The sequence below is a fragment of the Hyperolius riggenbachi genome, chromosome 3 (assembly GCF_040937935.1).
Source record: "Hyperolius riggenbachi isolate aHypRig1 chromosome 3, aHypRig1.pri, whole genome shotgun sequence".
Taxonomy (NCBI): domain Eukaryota; kingdom Metazoa; phylum Chordata; class Amphibia; order Anura; family Hyperoliidae; genus Hyperolius; species Hyperolius riggenbachi.
In genome coordinates this window covers 282,625,303-282,640,833 of record NC_090648.1, presented here as the reverse complement: position 1 = coordinate 282,640,833, position 15,531 = coordinate 282,625,303, and the positions used below count along the sequence as shown (strand labels likewise).

The window sequence follows — 15,531 nt, the reverse complement described above, 5'->3', positions numbered from 1 at the left end:
GAGGAGGAGGAACAGCTGGAGTTGGAGCAGGAATTTCATGCCACCACTGACGAGGGCCAGAGCGGTGCACGTTGGACTTCCACAATTCAGCGCGAATGGTCAGCAGAAGCAGACCAGGAGGAAGGTGACGACTATGATGCATCACAACAACTATCACAACGCTCACAAGAGGATGATGAGGATTCTGGTAGGACTCTGGCACACATGGCTCAATTCATGCTAGACTGCATTGAACGCTACCCACGCATTGTGCGCATTCTGGACAACACCAATTACTGGGTTTATACCCTTCTGGATCCACGGTACAAACACAATGTTCCAAAACTGCTTGAAGAAAGAGTCAGACAGGTCAAAATGGAAGAATACCAGCAGGCCCTTGTGGAGACTTTAGAGAGGAGATTGACATCCTCCCCCTCCTCTAGCCAGTTGTACGCCGACAGACTGACTTCCGCAAACCCAGGACGACCAGGAGGGCAGCAAACAACGCAAGCCGCAGCTAGTGCCCAAAAGGGAATGGTATCGGCAGTGTCCTTGGAGTGGGAACATTTTCTGACACCCATGCAGCAGCAGCCCACTGAACAGCAAGCGTGCAGATCCACCTCCAACACCGATCGCCTGGAGAAGATGGTCAAGGACTACATGTCAGATGACGTAGCTGTGTCGAACAATCCATCTGCACCCTTCAACTATTGGGTATCGAAGCTAGACACCTGGCACGAACTGGCAATGTACGCAATAGAGGTGCTGGCTTGCCCGGCAGCCAGCGTTATGTCGGAACGCTGTTTCAGTGCTGCCGGAGGCATCGTCACAGATCGGCGTATCCGCCTCTCCACAGAAAATGCAGACCGTCTGACTCAAATTAAAATGAATTAATCCTGGATTGGAAATGACTACGCAACACTCCAGGACCCCAACCAAGTAACATGACCAATGAACATCTGGGATGGTGTAGCGTTTCCGGTCCCTGTTTATTGAACCTCTCATCTGTATTACATTTATGACTGCATGGCGGCAAAAAGCATTGCTGCTATATCCGCACGCTTTTTGTCCTCATGCAAGGCCTGGGTTGTTGTGTCTCAAAAAGCATGGCCTTCTTCTCCTGCGCCTGCTCCTGTTCCATCACGTGTGCTGCTGCTGCTGCTGGGTTAGCGTTGCCGGTCCCTGTTTATGGAACCTCTTATCTTTATTACATTTATGACTGCATGGCGGTACAAAGCATGCTATCCGCACGCTTCCTGTCCTCATGCAAGGCCTGGGTTGTTGTGTCTCACAAAGCGTGGCCTTCTCCTCCTGCGCCTCCTCCTGTTCCATCACGTCTGCTGCTGCTGGGTTAGCGTTGCCGCGTGGTCCCTGTTTATTGAACCACTTATCTTTATTACATTTATGACTGCATGGCGGTACAAAGCATGCTATCCGCACGCTTCTTGTCCTCATGCAAGGCCTGGGTTGTTGTGTCTCACAAAGCGTGGCCTTCTCCTCCTGCGCCTCCTCCTGTTCCATCACGTCTGCTGCTGCTGGGTTAGCATTGCCGCGTGGTCCCTGTTTATTGAACCACTTATCTTTATTACATTTATGACTGCATGGCGGTACCTCATGCAAGGCCTGGGTTGTTGTGTCTCACAAAGCGTGGCCTTCTCCTCCTGCGCCTCCTCCTGTTCCATCACGTCTGCTGCTGCTGGGTTAGCGTTGCCGCGTGGTCCCTGTTTATTGAACCACTTATCTTTATTACATTTATGACTGCATGGCGGTACCTCATGCAAGGCCTGGGTTGTTGTGTCTCACAAAACGTGGCCTTCTCCTCCTGCGCCTCCTCCTGTTCCATCACGTCTGCTGCTGCTGGGTTAGCGTTGCCGCGTGGTCCCTGTTTATTGAACCACTTATCTTTATTACATTTATGACTGCATGGCGGTACAAAGCATGCTATCCGCACGCTTCTTGTCCTCATGCAAGGCCTGGGTTGTTGTGTCTCACAAAGCGTGGCCTTCTCCTCCTGCGCCTCCTCCTGTTCCATCACGTCTGCTGCTGCTGGGTTAGCGTTGCCGCGTGGTCCCTGTTTATTGAACCACTTATCTTTATTACATTTATGACTGCATGGCGGTACAAAGCATGCTATCCGCACGCTTCTTGTCCTCATGCAAGGCCTGGGTTGTTGTGTCTCACAAAGCGTGGCCTTCTCCTCCTGCGCCACCCTCCTCCTGTTCCATCACGTGTGCTGCTGCTGGGTTAGCGTTACCGGTCCCTTTTCCTGGAACCTCTTATATGTATTACATTTATGACTGCATGCCGACAAAAAGCATGTTACCTGTGCAAAGAAAACAGACATTTCCCGCATTTAAAAGACAGTTTTCCCTTTGAAACTTTAAAATCGATTTTCTCAAAAACTATAAGCTCTTTTTGCTAATTTTTTTTTCCTCTTGTACCCACTCCCAAGGTGCACATACCCTGTAAATTTGGGGTATGTAGCATGTAAGGAGGCTTTACAAAGCACAAAAGTTCGGGTCCCCATTGACTTCCATTATGTTCGGAGTTCGGGTCGAACACCCGAACATCGCGGCCATGTTCGGCCTGTTCGGCCCGAACCCGAACATCTAGATGTTCGCCCAACACTAATTTAAACATTAAGGAGGCCTCACATTTAAATATTGTTTTAAAATGACTTAAAGGCCCATATGCAAGTAACTTTTTCTCCTGAGTTTTCTCCTAGGTGATATTTTTAAACTTGTCAATAAAATGCCTTTTAAGCCACCAGAAACTCAGAAAATACTCAAAATAATTTTGTTTGTACTTTTTCATCTACTTTTTGGTACTTTTTTTAGTTGAATAGTGCTGGAAAGTTATTTAAAATCGAAGATTAAAAATGATCTCCTAGGTGAAAACACAGGTGAAAAAGAGAATTGCATATAGCCCCAAATATTTGATCTAAGTGAAGATTCATGATTTGTGTAGTGGAGTAATGGAATCATGATTTAAGTAGTCCATGCAAACTGGAAGTGTATGTATGAATGCTGGAGAGCCCTCCTAATCACTACTAAACATTAAAATTTTGATTCACAAAAAAATCTCATTAATGGACAACTGAAGCAAGAGATATACGGAGGCTGCCATATGAATTTCCTTTTAAACAATACCAGTTGCCTGGCTGTCCTGCTAATCCTCTGCCTCTAATGCTTTTAGCCATATCCCCTGAACAAGCATGCAGCAGATCAGGTGTTTCTGAAATTACTGTCTAATCTGACAAGATTAGCTGCATGCTTGTTTCTGGCGTTATTCGGACACTCTATAAAAGATCCAAAGCCTTCCCTCTCAAAGCAGGTCATTTTGTGCCCAGAGCACCAAATCTGGGCACCATCATAGCACTAGTGTTATGCTGCGCGCCCCATGCAACATTAATTCGGGGATCAGCCAATCGCCAGACCTCAAATTACATCTACCCCTGAGTTTGGATGGGGGATAGTAGTTAACGCCACCGGGTATTTGAGCGGCAGCAGGGAGAGCAGTCAATCGGCTTGCCCTGCGCCAAGCACACCGGCAGTGCCATAAAACGTACACTTCCCTCTACATGGGTAAGTATTTAACCTGAAGCAAGTTTCTTCACATCAGGTTTGCTTTAAGGTGCAGTCGTTTCTCTATATATTTGACTTAACGGTGACAGTCTTAAATCCTTACCTCTCAAGAAACAGAATTAGCACCAATTTACAGTTTTGTTAACTTTATCTTTTATGTAAACTTTTGTTCCACAGAGTTTTAATTTCAAAAACGACTCAAATACGTACTTAAAAGAAAATATGTTTATTTATTTCCTTTACTAACAGCACAGATGCTGCTCAGACAGACACGATGATGAACAGCTCTCACCACATTGGCTTGAGGCTGGTCCACAATGTGTAACCGTTTGAGGCTAGATTCAGGAAAGCACATTTGCATTATGACATTAGATTTACCGATTCTGCACACATGTATCTCCTCCTGGCCAAGGATTCATTTAGCTTCCTATTAACTTCAGTGCTACTGACCCCTTAGAAATGACGCTTACAAATACATTATAGGGTTTCAAAAGAAATTAGATTTTTTTTAAAGCTAACGGGCAGTGATAGGAGGGTTTAGTAGTAATGTTTTTCCTCTTGATCTTTTACACACAAGAATCTGATGAGTTCTACTGTACTCTGTGCATGTCCACAATGTTTAGAGACAATCATCAAAAAAACAAGCTTAAAACAAATACGAGGTTAATTAACACAATATTAACACCTGTCACATCACTGCAATATTAAACAGGATAACAATGTTATGCCAGTTTAGGGTGGCAATTAAAGCATTAACATGTTATTGTCGTTTCTAGGTGTTGTTACCTACCATGTGACTTTTCCTTATACTTACAACACTGTTCAATTCAATCCCATATATCACATAGTCATTGCCTGTAAGTAACTGTGTGTTGCTCGGTACCTGCTACAGCCTAGGTTGCTTAAGCGGAAACATACTTGTTTAAAAGATATATAAGGTTTGTATTTAGTAGAAATGTAATCCATATGTTTTACCCCAGCTGTACTCACATGTTAAAATAAGTAATATAAGTGATCAGTTAAAGCATAGGTGCATTTTCTTATCCTGAAAATATGTTCTTCTATTTTATCTTGGCATATTCTAGCCAAATACTAGAGTAGTCAGAGCTATAGCTAAACTTGCTGACTCCCATGTGATTACTGCTCACACATTGATGACTCTGCTGTTGCATGGCCCATATGCAATTTACTTTTTCTCCTGAGTTATCTCCTAGGAGATCATTTTTATCTTCTCTTTAAATTAGTTTTTCAGCATTTTATACTGTAATTGAAAAAGTACCCAAAAGTTGGCGAAAAAGTGCTATTAAAATGATTTAAATAGAATGTTCCTGCAGTCTCACATTTTTATTTGCAATTGAAGAGAGCTGCATAAGCATGTGCAGTGTAAACAGCAGCATGAGGTAGTGTGAAGATTAACCTTTTGGGGACCAGTACTGCTAAATCCTACGCTACACTTGTGGCTGTCTAAGCCTGATGTGGCGTAGGATTTACGCCACCTGCCATTTTCGCTCCTGACGCAATTGTGCGCACCCGAGAGGGGAGATAAAGCTGTCATATGACAGCGGACATCTCCCCTCAGTGATCAGGAGCCATCACGATTGGCTCCTGATCACGTGATCACTGCGATTGCCGGCGGATCATAGTGATCACTAACAGAGCAGCGGCGGTCTAAGGTGAAGAAGAGGATCCACTCACCTTGCTGACGTTCCCCGGGCGATCGTCGCTCCCCTCCGCTCTGGCTGGCATCCCCGCTAGCTCTGATGTAAGTGTCGGGTCCCGTATGATGAAGTCATCAAGCTGCGACTCGGAACTTAATGGGAGTGCGAGCGAGGATGCCGGCCAGAGTGGAGGGGGCTAGAGCTGCTCATCGCTGGAGCCTGGGAGGTTGTGAGTAAAGGCTGCCAGCAATACAGGGGACATCTGGCCACACGTGGGACACCATGCCCAGCTAGCCCTACCTGGGATCTGGCTTCCTGATCCCCCAAATGTGCCCCCCATGTAAATGGCCTGGTCCTTAAGGGGGGTTAGGCAGCCTGTCCTCGAAGGGTTAATCTGATTCATTCAGCACCCAGGAGAGAGAATTAATTACCAGTTGAATTTTCAGGGCTATTGTAACGATTGTGGAACTTCCTCCGTGATCAGCGCACAACGCGTGCGCTGATACGGCGGAAATCCTCCACAAGCGTATAATTGCAGGAACCCAGCAAAAGGTGCTACGCACCCGTAGAGGAAAATTCCTGTCGGCAGATGGCGTTGTGGAGTGCAGAGGAACCAATCCTCTGTACCTCCACAAATGCCAGACAGGAATTGTACGAAGCGCAGAACGCAATCACAAGAGAAGCGATTGCGAATGAGAATGAGCAAAGGGACAGGTTGTATGTGTGTGCACCAAACTAGTCGTCAACCCGCGACGGTGCACACACCACAGCAGATAAGAAGTAGGAACGCGATCGCGAGGGGTGCGATCGCCAGACGTGACACAAGGCTACAGCAAGGCGGAGCACGAGAGTAGCAAAGGCACAGCAAATCATACAATGAGGAGATACGGAAAATAACAAACGCTAGCTAACCGTGAACACCGCACTCATTCGCAACAGTGCATGCGGTTATGCGCGGTCTCCACGTGATAAGCACTATAGAGACAAGCACGCCTAACTAACCATTGACAGACAAACATGACACAGAGGACGCGAACGCTTGCTTAACGCTTACCTCACCGAGCCTCCAGCAAGCGTTCGTAGCAGACAAGACAGACACACGAAAACAGGGACAAGCGAAAGATAGGATCCACAGCACTAGCGAAAGTGGCTAGCGCGATCCAGGAAGACAGAACAGAAGGATCCACAGCACTAGCGCAAAGCGAGTGCGATCCAGGCAGACAGAACAGAGTAGCAGACCAGAAGGATCCACAGCACTAGCGCAGGATGCTAGTGCGATCCAGGTACAGAGTAGCAGAACAGAAAGATCCACAGCACTAGCGCAGGATGCTAATGCGATCCAGGGAGACAGAACAGAAGGATCCACAGCACTAGCGCAGGATGCTAGTGCGATCCAGGTACAGAGTAGCAGAACAGAAGGATCTACAGCACTAGCGCAGGATGCTAGTGCGATCCAGGGAGACAGAACAGAAGGATCCACAGCACTAGCGCAGGATGCTAGTGCGATCCAGAGAGGCAGAACAGAAGGATCCACAGCACTTAGCGCAAGAGGCTGGTGCGATCCAAGAAAACAGATCAGAAGGGGCTACCAGTAACAACCGCTGTTCCGGTTAGCACCCAGACACACAGAACGATTTCCTGTCGACCACTGCTGGGACAGGACAATCGCAACAGACGAACAAAACAGCTATGCAATCCTAACTGCACTAGGGAACTTGCCTAGTGCAGATCCCGGAATTACTCTAAGCGGATCTTCAAACAGAGAGTAAGGCTGACACTCCTCCAGGAGTGTTTCACAGGAAGGAATCCTTATGAACAGCCAAGCATTGTGGGAAACACATAGTACTTATAGTACACGCCTCCAATGAATGTGGCCAGGCAATTTGCATGACAACGTATGCAAATTCCTCTGCAAGCACAAGCTGCAAAACTGACAGAAGCTCTTCTTTCCAGAGTCCTGCAGCATGCAAACCTAAACAATGGTCAAAAAGCTGCCTGCCTGCACAGGCAGCTGAGCAGATCATTACAGTACCCCCCCCCCCCCCCCCCTCCAGAGTCAAATTCCAGACGACCCTCAAAACTGCTATTAGCAAAAGACTCCAACCGAAGACTCATGAAGGTCGGGACAGCCCGACAAGGTCCAATTCCAGAGTCAGTCCACCCGAAACCGACCAAAACAGAAGCCACCGAAACATGCCCATCAGCACTACAAGTCTCAGCGTAACACCCATCAGGACTGTGGATACCAGAGAAGAAGCCACCGACACCCTCCAGACAATACCCACCACCTTCCAAGGAGCGTCCAAAAATACCAAATCTGCCACAAAACCTGTTCGAAGTGTCTCTTTCACACACAAAAGCCGCTGTTGATCGTATTCAGGGTACCAAGCAAAACTTCTCTCGAAATCTCCCAGAACGCCTTGAAGCTCCGCAGAGATTCCAAGAAGCCAGAACGCTCACCAGGCTAACATGGAGAGCTACCAAGCACCCCCATGGAACCTATGACAGTTCCAGATTCAGAATTAGCAGGACACCCATCAAGATCAGGACTTTCAGGGACCACTTCTGGGCATGCAAGCAGGCAGGCTAAATCAGAACATGTCTCCACCGAGGAAGCATCTGAGTACGCTGGTAACTGAGGCACACTTGGGCTTTCTGGGTCACAGAGCACACTGGGGTACACCAGCACAGGAGAAACCTCAGGACATGTCGGGGAACTGCCAACCTCAGAGTCCGGCACGACTAGACCAAAACCAGGACCGGGCAGAAAATCATCACGAGTAGAGGTCACAGGTACTGGTATTTCAAAAGAAAACTCGGTCTCAGGCTTAGAGATCTCAATGACTGTAATGGTATCTGACAGAAATTCATCATTGACTACCCATGACTGAAGCTCCACCAGAGCTGAAAAGGTAGCCAGCAAGGCAGCAATGCCCACGGAAGAGGGTAACACCTCAGAAGGACTTGGGGGGCAGGAGACATCTCCCACAAGTTCTGCACCCTTTGGGAGGAACTCGGAGACCTCCAGAACATCAAACAAGACCTCAGGAACATCATTTTCCAGGTTTTCTAAGCAGGATTCTGAAGTATCCATGTTACAGGGCTGAACATTAAATACCTCCTGCAGGCAGGGCAGATGTCCCAGGAATGGTTCCACCATAACCTGAGACTGAACTTCATCATAATTAGCGGGATGTACAGGAATATTTACTGGAACACACACTGACTCCCTAACTTCATTCTCACTGTACCCAGAATTCTGTGTGGCAGTCAAACTAGCTTGTAACTCCAAAACTGCAGAAAAACAGGTGAGTATAGTGGCAATACCCAGACGAGCCTCTAGGGACACTGCAGGGGATTCTAAGCAAGGCCACATTGACTCATCCAGAGTACAGGGTGCCGAATCAGCACTTCCCTCAGAGCAAGAAAGGGGCTCACAAACGTCAGTGTGAAAGGAAAACATGTTTTCATTCATGGTACAGGGCAGGTTCAGAGAAAGCGTCTCTGAATAAGGCAAAGAAGGTTTAGCATCAGATTTGCAAAACCGAAGCGCTGTCTCACTCTTAGATTCGGCTAACAATGTCGAATCCGAGGAGTCAGAACGCAAAACCTGTGAATCAAAAATCACTTTAGGTTGTGAAAGTGATGCTTCCATAGCGCAAACCTCCGCGATCTGTGGAGCAGACTGCAAGGCATCTAGGACCGAAACACTGGAGCAACTGTCATCAGGCAACGGGCCCCTACAGGTGTTAACAGGGTGAGACAGAGACTCATTTGCAGAAGAAATAGCGACATCAACAGGATAAACTTTATTAGGCATATTAATTTTACTTTTGACGCTGCATAGTCGAGAAATTTTCCCCATAGCAGGGTCACAGACGGAAGATCTCAAAGATCTGTTTCTAAATGAAAAAGGATCCCACGCATCCTTGAGGAAACCGGCAGACTCATGCCGATCACAATCTGCAGGAACATCCGAGAAACAGGCATCAGATCGCACAGATTCAAACTGCACACTGTCAGGAGAGAATCCTTCAGGAATATCACAGGAATCAACCACAGCGGCACACTCATTCATTTCAGATTGCACAAAGTCAAGACTCTCATGCTTTACCCCAGAAAGGCAGGAACAATCATCCGACAACGATGTCTCCTTATTGGAATCAATTGGTTGGTGTGTGTGCAACTCATCCAAAATCGTTTGCCATACATAGATCACCAGATCCACATCACACTCGTCACATTCATCGGAAACAATCAAAAGGTACATAGAATCGAGACAATCATTCAAGACATCCTTGCCTTTCGCGATGTAAAAATCGCAAAAGGCCTTCCAATCAAAATCGAATTCCTCCAGCAAGGCCCTAACATCCCAGGAAGCAAATGGGGGTTCAAACAGGCCAGTATCCAGATAATCTCCATAGGGGTGGAGTTCAGGAACAAGAACAGAATTTTTAACTGCTTTAATATAGTGTGCATAGCAAGGAAATGAGCAGCGCTACTTAAAAACAGACTAGTGCCTACCTGCAAAAGAGTGCAAGCCCCACTTGTGGGGTCGAATACACACCGAGCATACACATGACCTGTCTACCACTAGAGGAGGATGTTGGTTTCCATTAACAGCTTGCATGCAACCTACCAAGTACTCGTCTTTCCCACTGCGAAGAAGTCAATCCTCCATGGGAGGGGCCTAACACTAACTAAATCCTAACCTATGTATATGCATAGCCTGGGTGCGGCTAATCAAATAAAATCGAAAATTGAAAATTGCGCAAAAAGGTGGATCAGCGCAACACCAGGCCGCCTCCGAATGGCCTCCATCAGAGGTGCGTTTGTAGTTCCTGGGAGGGCTCAGCGCATCTCTGATGGAGGCCATTCGGAGGCGGCCTGGTGTTGCGCTGATCCACCTTTTTGCGCAATTTTCAATTTTCAATTTTATTTGATTAGCCGCACCCAGGCAATGCATATACATAGGTTAGGATTTAGTTAGTGTTAGGCCCCTCCCATGGAGGATTGACTTCTTCGCAGTGGGAGGGACGAGTACTTGGTAGGTTGCATGCAAGCTGTTAATGGAAACCAACATCCTCCTCTAGTGGTAGACAGGTCATGTGTATGCTCGGTGTGTATTCGACCCCACAAGTGGGGCTTGCACTCTTTTGCAGGTAGGCACTAGTCTGTTTTTAAGTAGCGCTGCTCATTTCCTTGCTTTGTACTAATGTAATTTGTTTTTGGTCAGCTGCTCCCACTTAACAGCCATGCTTTTGGTGTATATGCAGAGCTTCTGTTTGGGTTCAAGGTGCGTTTGTAGTTCCTGGGGGGGCTCAGCGCATCTCTGATGAAGGCCATTCGGAGGCGGCCTGGTGTTGCGCTGATCCACCTTTTTGCGCAATTTTTAATATAGTGTGCGATCCTACCTATAGTAGGATCCACATAAGCTTTGGATTGGGGCAAAAAACCTGGAAACTGATTAGCAGATGCATACTCAACAAAATCGTACAAATCGGAAATTCCGTCTACACTGGGGTTTTGGGTTGGGCTGGTCATACTGTAACGATTGTGGAACTTCCTCCGTGATCAGCACACAACGCGTGCGCTGATACGGCGGAAATCCTCCACAAGCGTATAATTGCAGGAACCCAGCAAAAGGTGCTACGCACCCGTAGAGGGAAATTCCTGTCGGCAGATGGCGTTGTGGAGTGCAGAGGAACCAATCCTCTGTACCTCCACAAATGCTAGACAGGAATTGTACGAAGCGCAGAACGCAATCGCAAGAGAAGCGATTGCGAATGAGAACGAGCAAAGGGACAGGTTGTATGTTTGTGCACCAAACTAGTCGTCAACCCGCGACGGTGCACACACCACAGCAGATAAGAAGTAGGAACGTGATCGCGAGGGGTGCGATCGCCAGACGTGACACAAGGCTACAGCAAGGCGGAGCACGAGAGTAGCAAAGGCACAGCAAATCATACAATGAGGAGATACGGAAAATAACAAACGCTAGCTAACCGCGAACACCGCACTCATTTGCAACAGTGCACGCGGTTATGCGCGGTCTCCACGTGATAAGCACAATAGAGACAAGCAAGCCTAACTAACCACCGACAGACAAACATGAAACAGAGGACGCGAACGCTTGCTTAACGGTTACCTCACCGAGCCTCCAGCAAGCGTTCGTAGCAGACAAGACAGACACACGAAAACAGGGACAAGTGAAAGATAGGATCCACAGCACTAGCGAAAGTGGCTAGCGCGATCCAGGAAGACAGAACAGAAGGATCCACAGCACTAGCGCAAAGCGAGTGCGATCCAGGCAGACAGAACAGAGTAGCAGACCAGAAGGATCCACAGCACTAGCGCAGGATGCTAGTGCGATCCAGGTACAGAGTAGCAGAACAGAAGGATCCACAGCATTAGCGCAGGATGCTAGTGCGATCCAGGGAGACAGAACAGAAGGATCCACAGCACTAGCGCAGGATGCTAGTGCGATCAAGGTACAGAGTAGCAGAACGGAAGGATCCACAGCACTAGCGCAGGATGCTAGTGCGATCCAGGGAGACAGAACAGAAGGATCCACAGCACTAGCGCAGGATGCTAGTGTGATCCAGAGAGGCAGAATAGAAGGATCCACAGCACTAGCGCAAGAGGCTGGTGCGATCCAAGAAAACAGATCAGAAGGGGCTGGTGCGATCCAAGAAAACAGATCAGAAGGGGCTACCAGTAACAACCACTGTTCCGGTTAGCACCCAGACACACAGAACGATTTCCTGTCGACCACCGCTGGGACAGGACAATCGCAACAGACGAACAAAACAGCTATGCAATCCTAACTGCACTAGGGAACTTGCCTAGTGCAGATCCCGGAATTACTCTAAGCTAATCTTCAAACAGAGAGTAAGGCTGACACTCCTCCAGGAGTGTTTCACAGGAAGGAATCCTTATGACCAGCCAAGCATTGTGGGAAACACATAGTACTTACAGTACACGCCTCCAATGAATGTGGCCAGGCAATTTGCATGACAACGTATGCAAATTCCTCTGCAAGCACAAGCTGCAAAACTGACAGAAGCTCTTCTTTCCAGAGTCCTGCAGCATGCAAACCTACACAATGGTCAAAAGGCTGCCTGCCTGCACAGGCAGCTGAGCAGATCATTACAGCTATGCTGTTACCAGGGATCTTTGTTCAAACAGATAAAAGTGGTTTGCCTTTTATTTACTGTTGGACTGTCTCATCTGCATAGATAAAAGCACTGGTTTACTAACTTTTGCAATGCAAAAAGTATAGAGTGATCACAGGCAAGTGTTAAGTAGGATAGGTGGTACGTGTACCCATGTTTATCTCATCATGTCACATGTCATTTCAGGTGTGCTTTAATAGACCACCCAGCATTTATATAGTTATTAACTTTCTTATTGTCCCAAAGGAGTGAAAAGGTTAACATTTGACAGCGGATTCATTACCCCAAAAAATAAAACAGTTGCTGCGTTTTGCTCAGCTTAAGTTTTCTGCATAACTCTCCCCATATGTGCAGTATTGGCTGTGCTCCATGTGGACTCAGAATACTCACACAACACATCCAAGGTGACTTGCAAACACATTCCTGACAGTGTCTGCTCAATGCGACCAAACAACCACACAGTAAACACACAAAATATGTCTCCATTGTGGTGAATTACATCAGTTTAAACTGCGCAGGGAGCTCAGCCTGGCCCTGCTCAAGTATCACGTTACATTATTTAGTTAGTTACTAACCGGGTACTCTTTGGAGTTAGCTCAACCATAAACATAATTATAATAATGTATACTGTGCACAGATACTATCAACAAGACTCAGTGGTTCATTGCTAAATATATATTATACATGTCAGGTATAGGTTCTGTTTTGACGACGGCTCATCTTGATATTATAGAATGCGATTGGTAAAATATGATTTAATATACATCTGAAGGACAAGTAAGGTAAATCCAGTTTATGTGCATATGTGCTGTATATTCATATTACATTCATTTACTCACGAAAATGTCTAGTTTGTGTAGAACTCTTGGCTTTAAAATATTTGCAGTGTTTGCAGTGAATGCATTGATGTTGTATGAAAACTAGTGTTGGGCGAACAGTGTTCGCCACTGTTCGGGTTCTGCAGAACATCACCCTGTTCGGGTGATGTTCGCGTTCGGCCGAACACCTGATGGTGTTCGGCCTTTTAAGTTCGGGTTCGCCCCGAACTTCTAATGGCCGCCGAACAGGGCCGAACAGGGCCCCTGTTCGGCCGAACAGGGCCCTGTTCGGCCGAATACTGCCCCCCTATGGGGTCGCAGGCATAAGGGGGGAGCATGCCCCGATCGCGGGGGGGGTCGGAAATTCCCCCCACCCCCTCCGCTAGCGCTCCCCCCTCTGCCCGCTTCCCCATTCAAAAGTTTAAGCAAAGTACCTGTAGTGGATGGCCTGGCAGTGGGCGGCACTGTGGAGTGAGGAGGAGGAGTCCGGAGAGTGACGAGTTGAGGGAGGCCGGGCAGCGGGCGTGAGGTCAGAGAAAGGGCGGAAGTACCACAAGGGTACTTCCGCTGAACCGCCCGCTGCCCGGCCTCCCTCAACTCGTCACTCTCCGGACTCCTCCTCCTCACTCCACAGTGCCGCCCACTGCCAGGCCATCCACTACAGGTACTTTGCTTAAACTTTTGAATGGGGAAGCAGGCAGAGGGGGGAGCGCTAGCGGAGGGGGTGGGGGGAATTTCCGACCCCCCCCGCGATCGGGGCATGCTCCCCCCTTATGCCTGCGACCCCATATGGCCCCCAAAAGCTGGATGTTCGGAAAGTTCGGGGTTCGGCCCGAACATGCCGAACATCTCGGTCATGTTCAGCGAACTTTCCCGAACCCGAACATCCAGGTGTTCGCCCATCACTAATGAAAACCAGCTTTGAAATCAGTTTAGTGTAAAATAGTCATGTCTTAAATCAACTGATCCCTCTATCTTGCAGGAAAACTGAATAGTGTATAACCTTTTCTAACCTAGCAGCAATGGCTGCTATCACTAATGGGCTTCTACTGCAAGACAGTTAATTAGGGCATGCAATGTTATTTTTTACTGAGTGATTAATGCGTATCTGAAGTGACATGTGACATGATAAGATAAACATATCCATATATAGTACTATCCCTATTAAGTAATTTCTGTTTTCCATCACAGAAAGAATTGTTATCTATGCAAACAAGCTTGTTGACAGCTTGTGGAATTCAGTCCCTTTCCTGAATAGTGAATAGAAGCCACAACAGCTGACAAACAGTGAGATAAGCATTCTAATGAAGTTTTGAAGCAGGAAAGTTCAAAGGATCATTTGTTCTGGCGTGTTTTTTTCAGCTAAACAAAGCAGAATGTGGATTCTAAACAAAGGAGTGGCAGTCGATAAAACTGAAAATAAAAATAAGAGACTCTTTTCTATACTATTATTAAGGTTCTATTCATCATCCATACTACATATACAGTTCATTATCTCATATATTTATTTGTACTTCACGTTCACTTTAAATTGTCTGCCATACTTTAGCTCTTATATAGCTAAATTATGACTATTACATTATTAAATTAAATTTCTCCAAATTGTGTAACCATTTTTGCATATTTGAAAACATGTAAACATTGCAGACCTGACTTAGGTTTGTTCGGTATGTCATTCTGTGGCTGAAAATAAAATGCACTGGTCTTCATTCAACCCCAACCATTCTTATTTTAACCTCCTGGGGGATACAATTATATCGCCCAGGAGGTGGCGCAGCACTATTTTTTAAAATTTTTTATTTTTTAAATCATGTAGCGAGCCCAGGGCTCGCTACATGATAGCCGCTGTGCAGCGGCATCCCCCCACCCCCTCCGATCGCCTCCGGCATACAAAGCAAACAGGAAATCCCGTTCAGAACGGGATTTCCTGTTTGGCTTCCCCCGTCGCCATGGCGACGATCGGGATGACGTCATCGACGTCAACGACGTCGTGACGTCAGAGGGAGTCTCGATCCACCCCTCAGCGCTGCCTGGCACTGATTGGCCAGGCTGCGCACGGGGTCTTGGGGGGGGGGGCGGCGCGGCACGGCGGGTAGCCGCGAATCAGCGCGGAGCGGCGGCGATCGGTATATACACGCAGCTAGCAAAGTGCTAGCTGCGTGCAACAAAAAAAAAATTATGCAAATCGGCCCACCAGGGCCTGAGAAATCCTCTGTGGCGGCTTACCCCGAGCTCAGCTCGGGATTATCCCCCAGAGGGTTAATGTTATTGATGGATTTAAAATGATTCATTTCCAAATTTCTGACACCGATACTAG

At 47.2% G+C, this 15,531-nt stretch overlaps 1 protein-coding gene across 1 annotated transcript in view; it reads left to right on the top strand.

Annotated features, from left to right (window-relative positions):
• Positions 1-15,531, top strand: part of CPED1 (cadherin like and PC-esterase domain containing 1) — a 344,542-nt gene that overhangs the window by 308,195 nt on the left and 20,816 nt on the right. The gene's annotated exons all lie outside the window — the stretch shown is intronic.